The sequence below is a fragment of the Canis lupus genome, chromosome 3 (genome assembly GCF_011100685.1).
Source record: "Canis lupus familiaris isolate Mischka breed German Shepherd chromosome 3, alternate assembly UU_Cfam_GSD_1.0, whole genome shotgun sequence".
Lineage (NCBI taxonomy): Eukaryota > Metazoa > Chordata > Mammalia > Carnivora > Canidae > Canis > Canis lupus.
In genome coordinates, this window is record NC_049224.1 from 11,527,928 (window position 1) to 11,546,408 (window position 18,481).

Genomic DNA, 18,481 nt, shown 5'->3' on the forward strand with positions numbered 1-18,481 from the left:
TCACATATAATAAAAATTAAATAAAAACTGAAACGTTAGGTAAACAATACTATCCTTTAGGAAACAGTGCCGTCTCTGTTGGTTTTACTCTCTACAAGGCATAAAAAGATCCACTGTTCTCTTTGTCACATTCATTCATTCATTCATTCATTCAATTCTAACTGAGGATTTACATTGTGTAAGCTTCTGTGCCATGTGCTTAAAAAAAGTGCCAGGAGGAATTAGAAATGTTTTGACAAAATCACTATTAAATCATGCTCTGGCACATAGTAGGTGTTCTGTATTTTGAATGAATGAATGAATTTTCAAGATTGTTTCCATATGAACTTACTCTAATAACTTGATCTTATCCCCTACTTATTTGTATTCCCAAATTTCCAAGAAGGAGCCAAATATGAACAAAACACAATGATTAGTCTAACATTATGTTTTACCTGTATGGCCCATGCACTGGATAAATCATGAAGGGTACTGATTTTTTCCCCTAAATATACAAAGAGATTTTGTATTCCTCCAAGGCCAATTTCGCTTTAAAACTAATCAGACTTATCAAACAACAAAGCCACATGAAGATGTGTTTAAAACTCAGTTGCCCTAAATTTTCATTGCATTCTTTCTCTAAAAATAAACAAGTAGTAAACTGTAGAGTCTACACTTTTTCCCTTTTTTGCTGGGCATAAATTGGCCCTTAGCTTGCCTATTGGTAAATTGTTTTATGTCCAGGGAGAAATAATATTAGTGATAATTAGTATTATTACCTGTAATAATAATAGTAATAAAAGCAAAAGTACAATTATAGAGTTCCAAATAATATATCACACATAAACTGGTTTAAGTTTGACTTTCATATATTCTCGAGAATTTTTGGGGAAAGAAAACATTAGGAAATCATAATCTGGTACCAGTGTTTCAACAATTCATTAAATAGATTTTAGCACTAAGATGCAAAGGCCCATGTTCAAGCATTCTCTAGATTTCACAGCAATTTGAAAAATCTATTGTCTTAAGTCATTTTAGAAGGGCAAACTTTCCATTAAGCATATTGAGAACTCTCTTAAAGATCACCATGGTGACTGCTTTACTTCCCAAATAATGACTCACTTAAGAATAGATTCTAAAAAGCTGGCATCGCTATTAGGAAAGGATTTCAATCGGAACTTCTCATCACTTATGAGTCAGATTGGGTCATTCCTGATTTTGGAGTTCTGACATCCCTGCAGTTGTCTTCTCAGTTCCACTTCTCAATTTATCCAGAGGGATTACACAAATTTCTCCAACCATAGCTCTACTTGGAAAGAGTAAAGTCTCCCTAATTTCAAGGTATTGAGGCTTTTTAGTTGAGGAAACTGCAATAGTAAGTTGTTTTGAATTTAGCTGGCACCTTCATAGTTCTTTTTGTAGTTTGCTCTTTTATTTTCCCATTTTCAAAATAACTGAAATAAAGATGTACAATTTAGGAAGAGCTAAAGCCATGGAAGTAAAAGGAAAATCTCTGTTAAGTTCTCCAAAGACCTCTTGTTCAGGAAAGTGGGAAATCTTCTACCTTGGGGTGCAAACAATTGATGCCTCTAGGGGGTGGCCAAACAAGAGAAGGGCAAGTGTACTTAATGGGAATTGACTCAAGGGTCTTGAATTTTCATCCACTGTGCATAATCCACAGTTCTTTTCTTCAGTGGTTCCCTTTGGCATGCTCTCAGGAAGTGCTTTGAGACTTCTCTCAGGAGATCTTGTAACATCCTTTCATTGCCATGCTGAGTTTGCAGTGTTCCCACACAGAAACCTGTACAAACCCCCCAATGAATGGTTGCTCAGCTTTATCAGCCTTGTGGGTCTCTCCAGGATGTGAGCAAACAACACTGAGGAAAGACATTTCACACCTTCCAGTTCCTAAGCCTCTATCTTTATACAAAGCCAACATATTGTGTGCACCTCAAGCTTTTGCATGAACAATGCAAGTAGCCTGGCACCACCATATCAGCCTTTCCCCAAATCCTCGTCTAGGGAAACAGTTATCCATTATCGCAGGAACAAGAGTAAATTTATTTTTGCTGCTGAAAAGAAAAAAAAATCGTTCAACTTAAAGGATTAACAGATATTAAAATAATATTTGTGTAAGATTAAGCCCACAGACTGGCAAACAGTGAGCTCTCTTGAACATTAATAATCTGGAGATAATACCTGTTATACTTCAAAGACTTAAAAGGGAGCCTCTCAGTAGCATGTGAATTAATATGGATGATTGAGAATTCATTGCAGAGTACCAATCTTTCGTTGAGTGATCAGAGGCCAATGTTCAATCACTATGTTTCAGAGCAATTTCAAAATCTGTAATCCAAAAACATCCTTTAAAGGAAAATTTCTACTTAAGTTGCTCAGCTTGAACGAAGAACATCTCATGTTAAATGTCACAAAATTTGTCATCCAAAATAAAGAACTTTTTGTGCCATGTTTCATGTGTTACTGGAAGGTATGAGGGTCAAGTTCATTATATAATCATTACAAATCGCACACCGCATCATGCTATGTTTAAAAATATCTGCAAGCAACATTCCAGATAGTAATGCACAGACCTGGCAAAAATAATCTATAGGGAGTAGGAAGGGGATTAGAGGAAATGTTGAGTCTGAGCCTGAGTCATTAGGAAGGAGAGCTAGAGAGAAGTGCTTATTTATTTGGGGAGGTGATCTAAGGGTATAGGGGTTAGGACAGGGGTAAATGAAATGGAAAGAAAGAAAGCCAAAGGCAATTCAAAATGGTGTGTTCTTGGGGTGCCTGGGTGGCTCAGGTCATAATCCTGGGCCCTGGGATCGCGTCCCGCATCAGCCTCCCACAGGGAGCCTGCTTCTCCCTCTGCCTATGTCTCTGCCTCTCTCTCTGTGGGTCTCTCATGAATAAATAGATAAACGCTTAAAAAACAAATTTAGTTGAACAGTGCTGTGATCAACTCTGCTTGATCCTTGATATTCTGAGGAGCTATATGGATTACATCACAGACCTTACCCCTTATTCCACCAGGGACAGAATATAGCAGATATCATTGACAAGCTCTCTTCCCTCATTGGAAGAGTTGTCCTATGTGGTATTAATTTCTTTGCATACGGATTGTATATATATGATTACCAGTGGTCCTATAGCATCTATTCTATACCACAGAGTTAGGGGAAGCCCTGGGGCAGAAAGCAAGAGATGGGTTGGACAGCTGAGGTGAGATGTCCAGGTTACACCTATGCAAAGCTCCTTGCTGCAGCAATGGCTGGAGTAAAAAGTGGCTAAGAGGATGTGAGATGGGGCACCAAGGTGTCTACCCCTTGAATTGCTCATATCTGGTCATGTTCTCCATTGAATCTAATCAGCCAAGAATCTTCAGTGGTAGAACCAGCTATGACCTCTATAAAAGACTTGTGGCAGGTCACTTGTGTGTGCATCTGTGTATAACCTTCTATGATTCCGGTCACACAGTTTTCTGACTGTAGTTGTTATTCATTATTTTTATCCTCCACTAGTTCTCTTAGATTTCTGTCATTCACACCTAGCTCTTCAACTGGTCTAGGTCGTTGACCTAGTTGGGAAGACACAGACCCTCCTTCATCCACAAGGCATCAGAGCCTTTGTGTGCTTTACCTTCATTGGGTGGAAAGCTGTAATTTCCTACTTGACGTTTATCACTGAGCACTTAAGCACCAAGTACCACCCTGAATCCCCCTGGTTCCACAAGTAGTTCATTCTCATCATGTTACAGAAACTCTAGTTCTTTACGACAGTCTGGAAGCTTGGTAGCTATTAACAATGATGTTATGCAGGAACTGTTTTTTTTTTTTTCCCCCTTTTCCCACTGGCACAGGCAGCCATAAGAAGAGGTGGCAGTCATGTCTTCAAGTCAGTAGAAGTCTTGTGGCGGAAGTCTTGTGGCTGTGGAAGCACTGTCCCTTTGAGAACCAGAACGTCTTATTTAGTAGAACTCACATTTTCAGGGATGAGAAGCAGACCTTGTGCAACTGGTTCACTCTGAGTGATGGCTTAAGGGGCTACCCTATTTGCACACCTTGGTCCCTGGACTCATGTATTCTAGGTGCTGGGGATGCACTAATCTATTTCAGTTGCTGATTCTATTCTGGAGAATAGGCCCCAGTTCTGAAGGGTGTTGCCTCCAAGCACCTGAATTAGTACTTAGTCTTTACTTCCTTTGGGTGCTAGTCAGAAGGGAACTTGCATTTACTGAGTTCTTTATTTATTACTGAGTTCTTTGCAGACCACGTAGGTACATTATGTATGATGTGGGTGTTACAATTCTTCCCATTTTATATTTGAAGAATTAGTGGACAGTCAACTTGCTTAGAGTCCTCTGGGCTCTGAGCCCAAATTCAGGCTTATCTTGCTCTGAAACTGCTCAATCAGTATACCTCGTGGGATGACAGTTTGGCATGAATTCCTTTTATCCCTTTTTGTGATGATGCATCAGACTTCTAATAAATGTTCCAGTCATGACGAGAACAGAATAGACCACCTTTCCCGATGATTGTTTTTTTCCCATTCAGGTAAATGGTACCATTCTCTAACAGATAAATAGAGGCGATTTCTAATTTCTCTCTCTTTCTCACCTCCCCCTAAAATTTTCTTTTAGTGGCAATATCTGCTAAACAAAACTCCAGGCACATCTACATTTTGTGATGAGTTTTCTCCTATTTACACACTTTCTATTCCTGACAGAAAATTTAAATGCTATACCATCTGGTTCAAAACTGGTTACTCACAATCCTACTGGCCACTTGCCAAGTCCTATCAATTTTCCTCCTGAATATCTCCTAGTTCTGTTCTTTAACCAACAATCTCCCAAATTAGTTCATGCCCTTGTCAGTTTCCACTTAACTGCTAAACCATAGTGGACATTTGCTATTTCTGTCTCTATAAAATCTCTGCACACTTTCTGCATATAGTACCTCCACCTTCTTTTACGTAAAAAATCCTGACCTGCTACCTTTCCAGGCATTTTGGCTTGCCTATCATAGTCCTCTGCCCCTGTGGCCATGGAGACGAGCACCAGCTCCATCCTCTTGACCACAATGCTTGGTGAAAAAAAGCACAAGATCCAGCCAGGGCATCTGCCTCCAGAGTTTTCTGAATTGAAGGTAGAGTGGGATCTGTCTTTTTTTAATTATGTTTTCTGACTTCAAAAGACAGGATTCTCACCATGCAGAGGAGCCCGACAAGGTGAGTTCAATCCATAGGCAGATATAAGGGGATGGTGTGAGTTCTGATGACATGTCTTGATCCTATTTATTTAACCTTGAGTAAATCCAGTTTCTTTTTCTTTTTTTTTAATGAAATAATTTTTATTGGTGTTCAATTTACCAACATACAGAATAACACCCAGTGCTCATCCCGTCAAGTGTCCCCCTCAGTGCCCGTCACCCACTCACCCCCACCCCCCGCCCTCCTCCCCTTCCACCACCCCTAGTTCGTTTCCCAGAGTTAGGAGTCTTTATGTTCTGTCTCCCTTTCTGATATTTCCCACACATTTCTTCTTACCTTTCCCATTATGACTGTTAATATTAGGTGTTTTTCTTTGTGGTTTAAAATGAGCTCATGTAAGTTTATTCAATTGCAAATTAAAATATCCAGTAATGAACTTGTTTGCTTGCCCAACCCTCGGCAAGGCCCACGTAACTCTTGTGGCATAACTCTTCTTATGGTTTTATCCCCTAATTCATTTTCCATGTTGTTCACAGAGAGAGCAGTCTAAAATGAAAACCTGTTCAAGTTACTCCTTGTATAATACTCCAGAAATTTTCTTCAACTTGCTGGAGGTAGACTTCAGTTCAAGCTCCTTAATTTATCACACAAGACTAAGTGGAAAGCCACTTTCTGATCTCATCTCTCCATTCACCATTCTCCTTCTGTCTCTTCACAGGGTGGTTTCTCAAAGCACCAGCAGCCTCCTGCCTTTACACCACTGTATATGTCGGTGCTACTGCCCAGAGCACTAACTTCTCCTTTTCACCTCGCTGCTTGATATTTTAAGCGCTGAGGAACCCATAACATCTTTCTTGAATCCTGGCAATGATCATATTGCTTGGTAATTATGTCTTACTCATTTATTTTTTCCAGGAGACACTGAAATTTAGGTAGGCATGTAGGATGGTTTGTCTCTATATTTTCTGTGCCTATCACAATGCCTGGCAAAAAAAAAAAAATGTGCCCAGGGAATGTTAGTAGATGAAGAAATAAAGTTCCTGAGATACAGGACCCTTGATGGTATGCTTTGATTATAGAGCAATTAAAACATATAGGCCTTAACGACACTGGGACAAATTCTTAGAGAATTCAGTTAAAGTAAGATATTAGCTTCTAAAAAGGGAATTCAGAGTGAAAATCATTATCAAACAAAGCATTGATATTCTCCTCCTTTTCTCTTTCAAAAAGTTGTTTCTTACTTTTAAAAAATGATTTATTTATTTATTAGAGAGAGAGAGAGAGAGCAAGCACGGGGAGGGGTGGAGGGAGAGAGAGTCTCAGGAGACTCTGCAGTGGAACAGGGCTCATTCTCACGACCCTGAGATCATGACTTTAGCCCAAACCAAGAGTCGGTTGCTTAACCAACTGCACCACCCAGGCGCCCCTTGTTTCTTACTTTTCAAAAGACAAGACACAACAGGGTCCAAAGTCTATATTCATTCCTGAAATGAATTGATTTTGAAGTATAAAAAAATTATTGTAATGATGATGGCTCTCTCTGTATATAATTAAGTCAGATGTTACAGCAGACATTTATTGACAAGAGGCATAGTTGCTATAGAAGTTCTCATTCAGTTTTCCCATAAAGCTGCCTCAATTTAGGAGAATACAAAAATTGATGGGGAATGCAGAGACAAAAGAAATGATGAAGAAATTATTTCTTTTAGTTTTCTAGTTTCAAGTGATTAACTTTATTGAAGAGATCCATTTCTTCAAGAAGAGCTGAGTCAAATATAATATTTTTCAGAAAGGTTAGCTAACATCCTGTCTATGTCACATTTCATTTCTTTGATGAAGGGGCATGTCAAAGTCTTTCACTAAAGGGCAGCATCCAAAAATGATTTTGGTCACAGTTCCCTGTGTTAAATTTTAGCTAAATTTCAATGTGTGTATGTGAGTGAGTTTGTGTGTGTGCGTATGAATGTGCATACATGCATGAGTACATGTGGGCTGAAGGAGGAGGGATTTCTCTCCAAAGACTACTTGTGTGCCTCAAACCTTCATGTTACATCCCCTTAAACTGACTAGCTTCCTCGGGACATGCCTAGTTTTTCTCTAACTTCTTAACCATCTTGCCCTCCAGATCACTGTGGAACTTACTTACAATTTATTTATATCCTCATACATAAGAATCTTCTTTTTTTTTCAAGGCACAACCTCCAGTTTTATTTGTAATTCCTTTCATAGGTTGAACTGAATTCAGATCTGCCAAAGTTTCTAAAAAATCTTACCCACATTGCCTTGTCTTTGTTTTGGAATGCAGCATCATACTCTACTATGATAGTCCCAGGTTGATTGTTCTCTTCGAGTCTTTGTTTATTTTACTTCAAATAGCCTTAAATTTGCATTAGATTAGTTTTTCTTGGAGCTTTGAAGCTCCAACGTTTTTTTTTTTTTTTTTTTTCTGAACTTCATTCTTTAGAACTTTTACCTTCTAGAATCATCTCTGAAAACCCTGCCCCTCCATTCATCTTGCCATTCCTTCAACTCCTAATATATTCATTCTCTCATACCTTCATGTGGGTCCTTTGCCTACCCTTTAAGATAGGCCTCTATGATTAGCACCTCTACAACTTATGGCTCAATTTCTCTGTTCCAATGCAGACTGGAGAAGCCTTCCATATTGCTGGCTATATTTATCTCATGAGAATAAAATCATCCAACTTTGTTTAATGTTGAAAAAAAAGGAGTCAATAACAGTTCTGTAAAATAAATTTTGAATTTATGTTTGTTTTATATTATGAAAGACAGTAGTCCATTATCCATGCTCTGGAAAAATAATCTGTGTCTTATACGTGGAAAGCAAAGAGCGTAAAATACTTTCCTTTATCCCTATGAATGTATTTCCAGTGCTAATAAAGAAGCCTAGACTAACATGCGGAATGGAGCTGTCACTCTATTTGACGCTTTGTTGGCTTCTAGAAGCACAGCTTCTTCACCTAGCAGACAGTATCTCTAGTTCATCACATGTAATCCTCTATTTAATTAGACCGGCTCTTTAAGCAAATTTCTTCCTAAAGAGCATTCACTCTTTGTATTTTCACATCATAGACCAGAATAACTGTGTTCTTAGTTCTTCCTGCCGTTCAAGAGGGCACCAGCAAGTGGTCCACGGGGACTAGTTACGAGGGACGAAAGCATCAACTCAAACCCATCAAAGACCACACAAGATTCTGAAAATTGTAGAGGAGCAAGCTAACTTGTCTAATTGATAGCAAAAATAAAAATAAATTCAACAAACATGAATTAAAGTTATTAAATAATTGGTTCTTAGAAATTTTATGAGATAGTCTTTGGTGGTGGGGTTGTTGTGAAAGTGTAACATTCAAGAATGTGTGGGGGGATGGGAGAATGGTTGTTTCAAGCCAAATTTGATTAGGAGCACTTTCATTCGAGTGCTGTGTTCCCCTATTTTTATACTCTTAGAATAGAAAGATAGCCATTGAGATCAGAACAACATGTCCAGGGGTGTTTATAAACATTCTGGATATGAGGCCTATTTTCCTTCTTGTATTTAGTAACAGATACTATTAAGAAAACTGCTCATTAAGAGAACTAGATATAAGATATTAGCTTGGTAATGATGCACAGGAGGTCATCCTCATTTTTCTGGCCAATAGGTAGTTCCTCTGTCTCCAGTAATTTGGTTTCCAAATTCAAAGGTCCTATCACTAATGGGGGAATTTTCTCTTTACAATTTCCAGCACTCACTGGCATATCAATTTCAAGTAAATTTGCTCTGCCTCAATTTTCTTAGTAAAGTTAGGCAACCAATCAATATTGCATGCTTCAGTGCTGCTTGTCACATGAAACACCTGGATCCTTTATCTGTCCCTACTACGGAGATTTCACAGGTAATTTCCAACTTAAGTCTCTTTGGTTGCCCAGAGCCAGGTAAGACACATTGGACAGCTGGGGCAATGATTTTGACAATAAAATTTACTGTGTAAGGAAGCTGAAGGTTCAAATTGGACACAGGTGTTCCAGTTTGATATTCCTTGGTTGGAGGTCATGAAGAGTGATGAGTTCACCTTAGCTGCACCCCACCAGGCGGAATTAGTGACCTTAGGCCATAACTGCTTAAAAAAGAATTTAGTCTGTGGATTTCTCCCTACAATCAGCTTATTAATTTGTGTGTATCTTAATAGTCAGGTGGGTTGGCTTAAAAATGTTTACAATTGAAAGTAAAACTACTTGATTTAGTGGACTGAAAGGATAGCTCCTCTCAGGAGGCCATATTTTGATGGTGATTTCATCTTACAGTGACCTCTCCGCAAAATGGCAGACTCTAGCCATCTTTCTGAAGGTAGTCCAGGTATGAGTACGCGCTGACCACAGCAGACAAAGTGTGCAGGCCCAGGCTGAGCTGGTAACTTTGTTTCTGTTTCTATTTCTGCAAGAGCATCTTTGAAGTCACCTGGGAGGGAAAGGGGGGTTTTTCACCTGTCTTTCAAATCAATCCGTATTTCCCGAGCTTCTGTGTCCTGGAGACCATATTGCTTTCAGGGAAGGAAAAGACTTTAGAAATTATCCAGGCCCCCCCTCTTGCCTCCTATTTTATACATGGAATTGAAGTCTTGAAAGAGTAAATGGGTTGATCAGAATACACGGTTACCAAATGGCTTTGCTGAGAGGAGAGTCGCATGTTCTGAGTCCCAGTCGAGAACTCTGCACTGTGCTAGGCTGGGAAAGGCTCTCTCTGCTCGGCTGTAATCACTATTTTCCATAGACTCTCTAGACCTGAAGTGTTTTTTTTTTTTTTTTTTTTTTTTTCCTATATGAATTCCTAAAATCTCAGGTTCCATTTTGGCTCTCAGTTCTGGTTCATTATCGTGATTCCTCAAACCACTGCTATACAAATCCTGTTCTAAAAGTTCCCATCCTGGCTCTCCCTTTACTAGAAGCTTTTCGTTAGAATTCGCAAAGAGAGAAATATGCAGTTTGTCTTCCAAGACTGTGCTTTCTCTTCCACTTCAAACTCTACTCAACTTTATCTTTTCTGACCTTCTGCCGCAACTGAATAACTGTTCTTCCACTAAAATGCTATGGAGATTTGTATCTCTTTTGCCGAAAAATCACTGCTGTGTACTTTTCTTATGCTATTTGTGAGTTTTATGAAGACAGCATGTATATAGTCTTTAGGTTTTTTAAAACTTTTTTCTCTCTCTCTCTCTCTTCACTCGTTCTTCTGTTTATTAGGTCGCAGCGGAGGGATAGGGAGGAGGTAGGGCGGGAGGGAGGGAGCGGAGGAGGGAGGGGGAGGAGGGAGGGAGGGCAGGAGGGAGGGAGGGAGGGAGTTAGGGGGGAGGAGGAGGAGGAGGAGGGGGGAGACAAGAGGGTAAAGAGCTGAGATGTGGGTGCGGTGGAGGCTTTCTTTCTTTCTTTCTCTCTTTCTTTCTTTCTTTTTCTTTTTCTCTTTTTCTTCTTTCTTTTCTTTTCTTTCTTTCTTTCTTTCTTTCTTTTCTTTCTTTTTCTTTCTTTCTTTCTTTCTTTCTTTCTTTCTTTCTTTCTTTCTTTCTCTTTCTTTCTTTCTTCTTTCTCTTTCTTCCTCTTTCTTTCTTTCTTTCTTTCTTTCTTTCTTTCTTTCTTTCTTTCTTTCTTTCAAGTAAGATGGGGAAGGCAAATGGAGAGGGAGAGAGAGAATCTTAAGCAGGCTCTGTGCCCAGTGTGGAGGCCCACATTGGGCTCGATCTCATGACCCCTGAGATCATGACCCAGGCCAAAATCAAGACTGGGATGTTTAACTGACTGAGCCACCCAGATGCCCTGACAGACTTCAGATTTAAAGTGAAAGCTCATTATAAGTCATCATAATTGGTTTGATATTAAAAGTGCTATTGTGGGGCTGTATGAATGTACTAGTTTTTCAAGGAGCATTCACTCTCCAGGACTTACCCACTATTAGTACATTATCTCCTCTCTGCCCACATGTCCAGAACCAGGTTCTTGTTTTTTCAGCTTCCCTGCATAGTGAGATTTCTACATTCACATAGGCCAGGTCATCCCCAACATCAATATTCAGACAAAGAGAGCCCAGAACTTTAGTTTGCCCATGTACCCACTCCCTCAGATGCTATTCTCCTTGGGTTGCTATCTCTCCCGGGTACCTGAGATATCTCCCCACTAACCAGGAAGCCTATCTACATATGGATCCTTTTCTTTATTGTCTCTATCTTTTGGCTTCTGAGTCTGGCAAAGTTTCTCTCACAATGAGTAGCAGATTCTTCATTAAATGTGACACTTGGATTCCTAACACATTTTCATGTGATGATGTTGGTCTAGACTCCACCTTTTGGAAATTACTGGTCTACAAAAACATTTGACTCTTCTTTTGTTTTAAAACCTATTTCTATTTTTAAAAAGTGTTTGTCTTGAAATGATTTCAAATTTACTAAAAGTTGTAGTAAAAACAGAGTTCCACTATACCCTTTACTCAGATTCATGATTGTTTATATTTCTGAACCATTTGAGAATAACATTTCTATATCTAAACCAGTTCCCAGTTGTATCTGCCTAATATCAGAATGCTAAACTCTTATCAGCTCAGCTATTAATGTTTTTATTTGCTTTTTCTAAACTATGCTTTTACTTTTTGCTTTTAAAATTTGAGAAGTTATAAAAAAAAGAATTTTCAATTTTGAGAATCCCCTTAACACCTTCTTTTGAGGGACAAGTTTTCAACTTTCATCCAATTTTTGAAGAACAGAGGGTTAAAGGTATATAGAACCTCTAGAGACCAGACCTGATAGGTTTGAAACAACTGGTAGAGCCACTCCTGCAATGTTAAGATGAGCATTTACATTAATGTGGTACTTTGTACTAGCAAATTGCTTTATCTTCAGTTTTCTTATTTATTTCAACAACTACATGAAATGTATAGGAAGCTTGGATTTGTTAGTTGAATTTGCTTTATAGACTCTTTCCTTTACAGAAAAAGTTTTTCTCCATATTGAGATGGATTTACTTTCCCATCTTGAATCCACGAGGTATCTCTAAATATTATTGTACAGACAGACTAAACAAAAAATTAGTTGTTATGAAACATTACTAATCCACAAAATTGTTCGCAGTCTTTCTCTTACTCGTAGTATCAGGCTGATTCCAGTGAATATCATAGGCTTTGAGAAGTCTAGTACTGTTGCCAAGGACAATAGTTTTAATTTTTGTGAAACAACTATGTTCTTGGGGTGTGACTTATTTTAGATATGGCCCAATTTCTTTCAAGCTTTAAGCCCGAGTGTCTGTGATAATTTGCAAAACTTGGTGAGATAACCTGGAATTCTCCACATGTCAATGAGGATTACTCCTAATTTTACAGACAGAAAACCAAGGGACATAATAAAGTATAATGTTGCATCACAAGTTAGCAGAATAGCTAGGTGAGATGTCAATCATTCAACTCACGATCAAATCAGAAAATCTCTCACTTGTCAACTTCTTGTTCAGTCTTATTTCCATCCCAATGCAAGGATCTCTTCATCTATTCCATGCACGAAACTTCATTTGCTTTAAAGGTTCTCCTACATGGAGTTGAAAGAACCAGCACCTGGCCTGATTAGTATTTTGCCTTGAGATTTGTAAGGATGTTTGCTGAAGACTAATCCTGTGAGCTTGGTTAATGATGTGGACTCCATGGAGAAGACTCAAACCTTGTTCTATTATTTAAAATTATATGAGCTACAGGATACAAACTTGACAGTTGAAAGTATTAGCAGTGTGAAACCATCTATTGGCCTTCAAAGCCAAATAATTTTGCATGGTAATCTGCCTCCTACAGACATGAGACTTTACGTTGAGGGGTATCTGCCACCTGATTTAATAACTCCTCTTGTCCCCTAGTGCTCTCCTAATCCACCTGATATGCTGATCAATTAGTATTCAAAAGTGAAAACCCATTTTAATGTTGATCCTGGTGACATATCATCCAAAAGATGACACTTCCGTTCCTCCCCAGTGCCTTCTCGAACTCTTTCAAATAATTTACAGTGAAATAAAAATGACATCTATTTTTCCTTTCAGACACTCATTTCTATCCTTGCTTCTCTCCGGTACCACTCCTGCCACCCCCCTTCCCCTTAGTGAAAGGAATGGCTGGTATAAAATTTTGCACACCTATTTATAAGGACAAAGATCAAAGATGCTGACTTGGAAGTCAGGGATAATATTCCCTTTCTTTATGCCCAGGACCTCACACTGAGCACTCACCTGAATGCCACTTTAGAAATACAGCTATTAGGCAAGAAGAATTCCCATTGAAAAGGGACTCATTGAGCTTCTGTACAGTAAGAAAATCTCCACTTGGAATGCCCTGTTATCCTCTCTTATTATCTCTCAGCATTCCACAGCAGTGCGGATGAGCAATAAGGCTGTGGTTGGTGGGACTCATAAAAGCACTGGGAGTTGGGGCTGGCCGGGTAAAATCCAATTTAGTGCTCAGTTGAAGGGAGACTTGTGGAGTAAGATGGCAACTTGTGTTTTAGGATCACCACGCTGATTCTATCTGCCCTTCCGCTGATTTGACTGCTGCTGGTCTGTTGTGTTCTTGCTCAAGGCTGTCTGAATAAAGAGCTTTAGAGGAAATCATAAATACTTAATTTAATTAAGACCATTACCAACATCACAGCCACCCTCCTTTCCAAGGTATAGATTACTTTTGAACAAAGGTGATGTAATAAATACTAGGGACAAAATGCAGTTCCTCTCTTGTGGTCTATAAAAAACAGAGCATCGCAACAAGCTACCCTGTAGCAATTAAACATTTCTGGTCAGCAGTTTCCTTTGGAGTTGAGGTTTCCAGGGCTAGAAGCTAGAGGGATAGTCAAACCTTTTCACTTCAGTCAAAAAAGAAAAGGAAAAAATAAAAGGCAGTCCTAGTTCAGCCATCTGATCACATGCCGGGGTATCCAGTGCTGCTATTTTTAAAGCCACAAGCCACCGGGATTGTGCTATTTTCTGCTCAGGCTGGACAATTTTGACTTTCATGCAAATCTCTGCATTGATGCAAAGAAGAACCGTGTTAATCCTGTTCATCCCCTGACCCTTATATTTAGTTTAAAGAATTCATAATGTTTAGCCAGATGCTGTTACTAATATTGGTAATCAGTGGATAGAGTGAATAACTTTTATCCACTTCTGGATTTTTCTTGGGGTGAAATACATTTCCTTCCTTCCTTCCTTCCTTCTCCTTCCTTCCTTCCTTCCTTCCTTCCTTCCTTCCTTCCTTCCTTCCTTCCTTCCTTCCTTCCTTCCTTCCTTCCTTCCTTCCCTCTCCTCTCCCTCCCTCTTTTCCTCCTTCCTTTCTTTTTTCCTAAAGATTTTGTTTATTTGAGAGAGAGAGCACACACAGAGGGAGTAGGAGAGGGAGAAACAGACTCTGCTGAGCAGGGAGCCTGACTCAGGGCTCAATCCCAGGACCCCAGGATCATGACCTGAGCCAAAGGCTTAAGCAACTGAGCCACCCAGGCACCCCCCTCTTTTTCTTATGGGTAACTAGCTATTCCTGGTTTTCCACCTGAAATTTCTGCATGCTAAGAAACTGCTAAGAAACAGAGCAAATCACCTCTGTAGGTAACCCTCATCATGAATGACTTCCACATCCTACTATTTGATTCTTCCCTTTGGGAAATTTCCTTTGGGAAAGAGTTTAAATATAGCTAACTTCTATTGAGTGCTTTAGTATATGCCAACCAAGCCCTGTCTAAGTCCTTTAGATGAATTTGCTCTTTTGATCCCTTCAAATTCCAATGAAGAGAGTCAGCTTCTATAGTTGCACAAGACATGTGGTACACAACTGCAGGGGGAGTTGTGTACATCAGTATGCACTGATTGCATAGATGAGGTGGCTCTGTTGAAAAGGCAGATATTTTCATTATCCAATTTGATAGATGAGAAAACAATGGGACAGGGAGATCGAATGACTTGCCTACGATCAGCTAGTAAGTGGTAAATAGATTCACTCTGGCAGTCTTGTTTGAATACTCCCAATGCACCTATCTTTAATTACAGGTGCAGTTGCAATCCTTACTCACTTTGGAAATGTGTATTTAAATATCTTACATATCTGTTGTTTTTCTGCCTTCATTTGCTCAAAGCTGTCCTGAAATTGTTGCCTAATCTAGAAAGTCTTCTCCAACTATATTGCTTAACTATGTCTTTTAAAATTTATTTATTGTTTTTCTACTTCCCCATAATGACTGGTAGACACAGTGGTACCTAAAAACAAGCATATCCCTCCTGGTTCTGTATAATAATATAGTAACTGATAGAACCATACTGCCCAATAGAACTTTCTGTGATGATGGAAATATCCTATAGCTACACCCTCCAATAATAGGAACAACTAGCTATGTGTGCCTCTTGAGAACTTGAAAAGTGGCTAGTGTGATTAAAGAACTGAATTTTAAATTCTATTTAATTATAATTAATTTTATATTAAATTTCAATCGCTGCATTTGGCTAGCGGCTACCATATTGGGCAGCATAGGTCTTGAGCCAGTCATTTATTAAGGTTATCTTAATATTTATTATGGAAATCATGCACATTACTTCATTAGTTATAATTATACCTGTCCACTAGCTCCTATATGACTAGATTTAAAGGAGAGATAAAATTAGGACAGGAAGGAGAGAGAAACCACACCAGGGAGGAATCTGTAGACTCAATCTCCTGTGATTCTTTTATCCAACAATATTTTTAAGGGTTGCAAAGAGAATCACAAAGTAGATTACTTGGGGGACCATAAAACCCATGCTTAGGCATTTTCACAGGCACTGGACCCAGTGGGGCTTCAAGTCATCAAGATGAAGATAAACTTAAGACCCGTGGATTTTTGTTTTGTTTTGTTTTGTTTAGATAGGGAGAGAAAGAATCATAAGCAGGCTCCACACTCAGCATGGAGCCCAATGCAGGGGCTTGATCCCACCATCATGAGATCACGACCTGAGCCAAAATCAAGAGTTCATCATTTAACTGACTGAGATACCCAAGTACCCCAAGAATTGAGGTCTTTAGGGAAATTGCAAAAATGATCTCTGAATTATCAATTAGCCTTAGTCATTGCCTATCTCCTTTTACCATCTCTCTCCCTTCATCCACAGTTTTCTGTATTACATGTGTAATATAAACTTGGTTTGTTTTTTAATATTTTAATACATTTTCAACACGAACTGTATCTGGGATTTGTGCTGAAAGACTCTTGGGAAATTTCTTCAAAACAAAGTCAGCTTCAAGTCAGAAGTGATTGCCCTTTGACCTTTGATTCCTTTGAATGGTTGGGTAGAACAGAGATTCCTAAAAGAAGAGGAGGTGATTATGAAAATAAGCCGGATGGCTAATTTCTCCACTTAAGGTCTTTTCCTGGCTTTGCTTGACTACTTTGGTTGCACATCATTAGTCTCGAAAGGAACACTCACAGGGAAACCACCTTACGGTGACAACACATTTGGAGCAGGTGCGTGTCCTTTATTCCAAGCCCCTGGGCACCGCTGAGGCCTTTGTTGTTGGCCCCTGCTCTCCCCAGGGCTTGGCCTCTCTCCAGAGCCTAGTTTCGTTTACCTTGCCAGTCAAATCTCCCTTTGCTTGCGGGAAGAAAGTATATTTAAAGTCATGTGCTACCTGACTTTTAGCTTGTAGTATCAGCTGGAGCCATTGATTCTTTCATCTGCTGTGTCACTGGTCCCCTTAACGTGGAGTCATCTGGTAGACATGTCTGCTAAAATACACGATGCTAGGTTACATTTGGATTTCAAATAAATAATGAGTACGTTTTCGGTGTAAGTATGTTTCATACTTATTATGGAACATAATTTTTAAATACAGTTCACATTTGTCATGAGACATACTTGTACTAAAAAATTATTTGTCATTTATCTGAAATTCAATTTTAACTGGGCAGCCTTGATTTTTAATTGCCAGGTCTGGCCATCCTACATCAGGAGCATTCTCCTCAAATCTTAGCAGTGAGGAAAGAGCTCATGCAACTCAAAGTTTGTGGGAAGGCATCACAAGTCATTTGAACAGTGTGGTTCATCTTTCAGAAATACCAAATATGCTCTTCTGGTAGTGACTAAGACTTTAATGATGGGAATAATCACTGAATCTGGGCCTTAGCTCTGGCCAAAGAGTGTTGATGGGACGAATGACTTATTGATGGCTCTGGCTGAGCACCTCACGGAGCTTCATTTAATCACCACAGAACAGTGACTTAAACTACAGAAGGTCAGTGACTAATTCAGAGTCTGGATTTTCTCCCTATGGAAGTGTGAAGAGCAGAACCAAAACGAAGGAGCTTTCATTCAAGAAATCGCCTGTGCTCAAGGATGAGGCATGCTACTGTTCCTAATTTTTAGTAGGGTTTTTGCAGCTACCTGAGGCTTCAGAACTTGTGGCGGTATACTTTAAAGTATAAAAAGGAAAATATTCTGATGTGATTTACAATGTACAGCACAGAGCTGAAAAGAGAGAAGAGAATGTGCCATAATAACATCTGTATTAGGTAAAATCAATGATGTCGACGTCAATGCCATTGTTCATCGTCCTGCTAATGATGGAGGGGACAGGGCCAAGAAAGCAGCATGACTTTGCAGCCCACCTAGCAGCTTCTGGCTCTATCACAGGAAACCCTAAACTTGAGGCAAAGCCACAATGCTCAGTCCCAAACATAGCTCTTTTATAGCTGTCTGAGTTTGTTTCATCTCCCCTTTATTCTTGGATTAGTGGCTTTAAAATGGAAATGCTGGATTCATTTCAGTTATTAGGCTGATGTAAGCACTGTAATTCTCTCTCTTGAATTCTTAAATGTGTTGATTGTACTCTGGGAATTTTATGGTTCTTTTAAAAATACTGAAAGTGCTTTGCTCCATTTTTCTGATGTAATTGCTTGTACTATTTAATTCCCAACTCTATTATATTTGAACTTTTGCAGAGGAATCAAAGAGACTCAAAAGGCATTCTAAATGATAAATTTCCATTTCTTCTTTCAAAATACAAATAAAACCAGTTTGTAGGAAATCGCAGGAAAAGGAAATTGCTTTAAGGTGGAACTTATTGTGTCAGAAATCTTTTTTTTTTTTTTCAAATAAATACTCTGGTGACCAAAACAAATGGTGGTGAGTTGGTGACACAATAGTAATTGACAGTCTCTGGTGTCCAAGCCATTTGCTTGAATTATTTATGTCTCAAAACTGACAGGAATTTCATAAAAGCAAATAAGGCAAGTCCAGCGGGTGTCGTTTACATGATGCAATCACA

The 18,481-nt window shown here is 39.1% G+C and overlaps 2 long non-coding RNA genes across 4 annotated transcripts in view; one reads left to right on the forward strand and one right to left on the reverse strand.

The window, feature by feature from the left end:
- LOC119871074 overlaps nt 1–18,481 on the reverse strand; it is a 246,458-nt gene that overhangs the window by 52,016 nt on the left and 175,961 nt on the right. The window lies entirely within an intron of this gene.
- The window catches only part of LOC111095122, a 55,597-nt gene continuing 41,471 nt past the window's right edge, over nt 4,356–18,481 (forward strand). The window contains exons 1-2 of one of the 3 annotated variants that reach the window (XR_005356624.1): nt 4,356–4,535; nt 5,175–5,208. This is a non-coding gene — a long non-coding RNA (uncharacterized LOC111095122). The other 2 variants (XR_005356622.1, XR_005356621.1) reach the window with 2 other exon arrangements.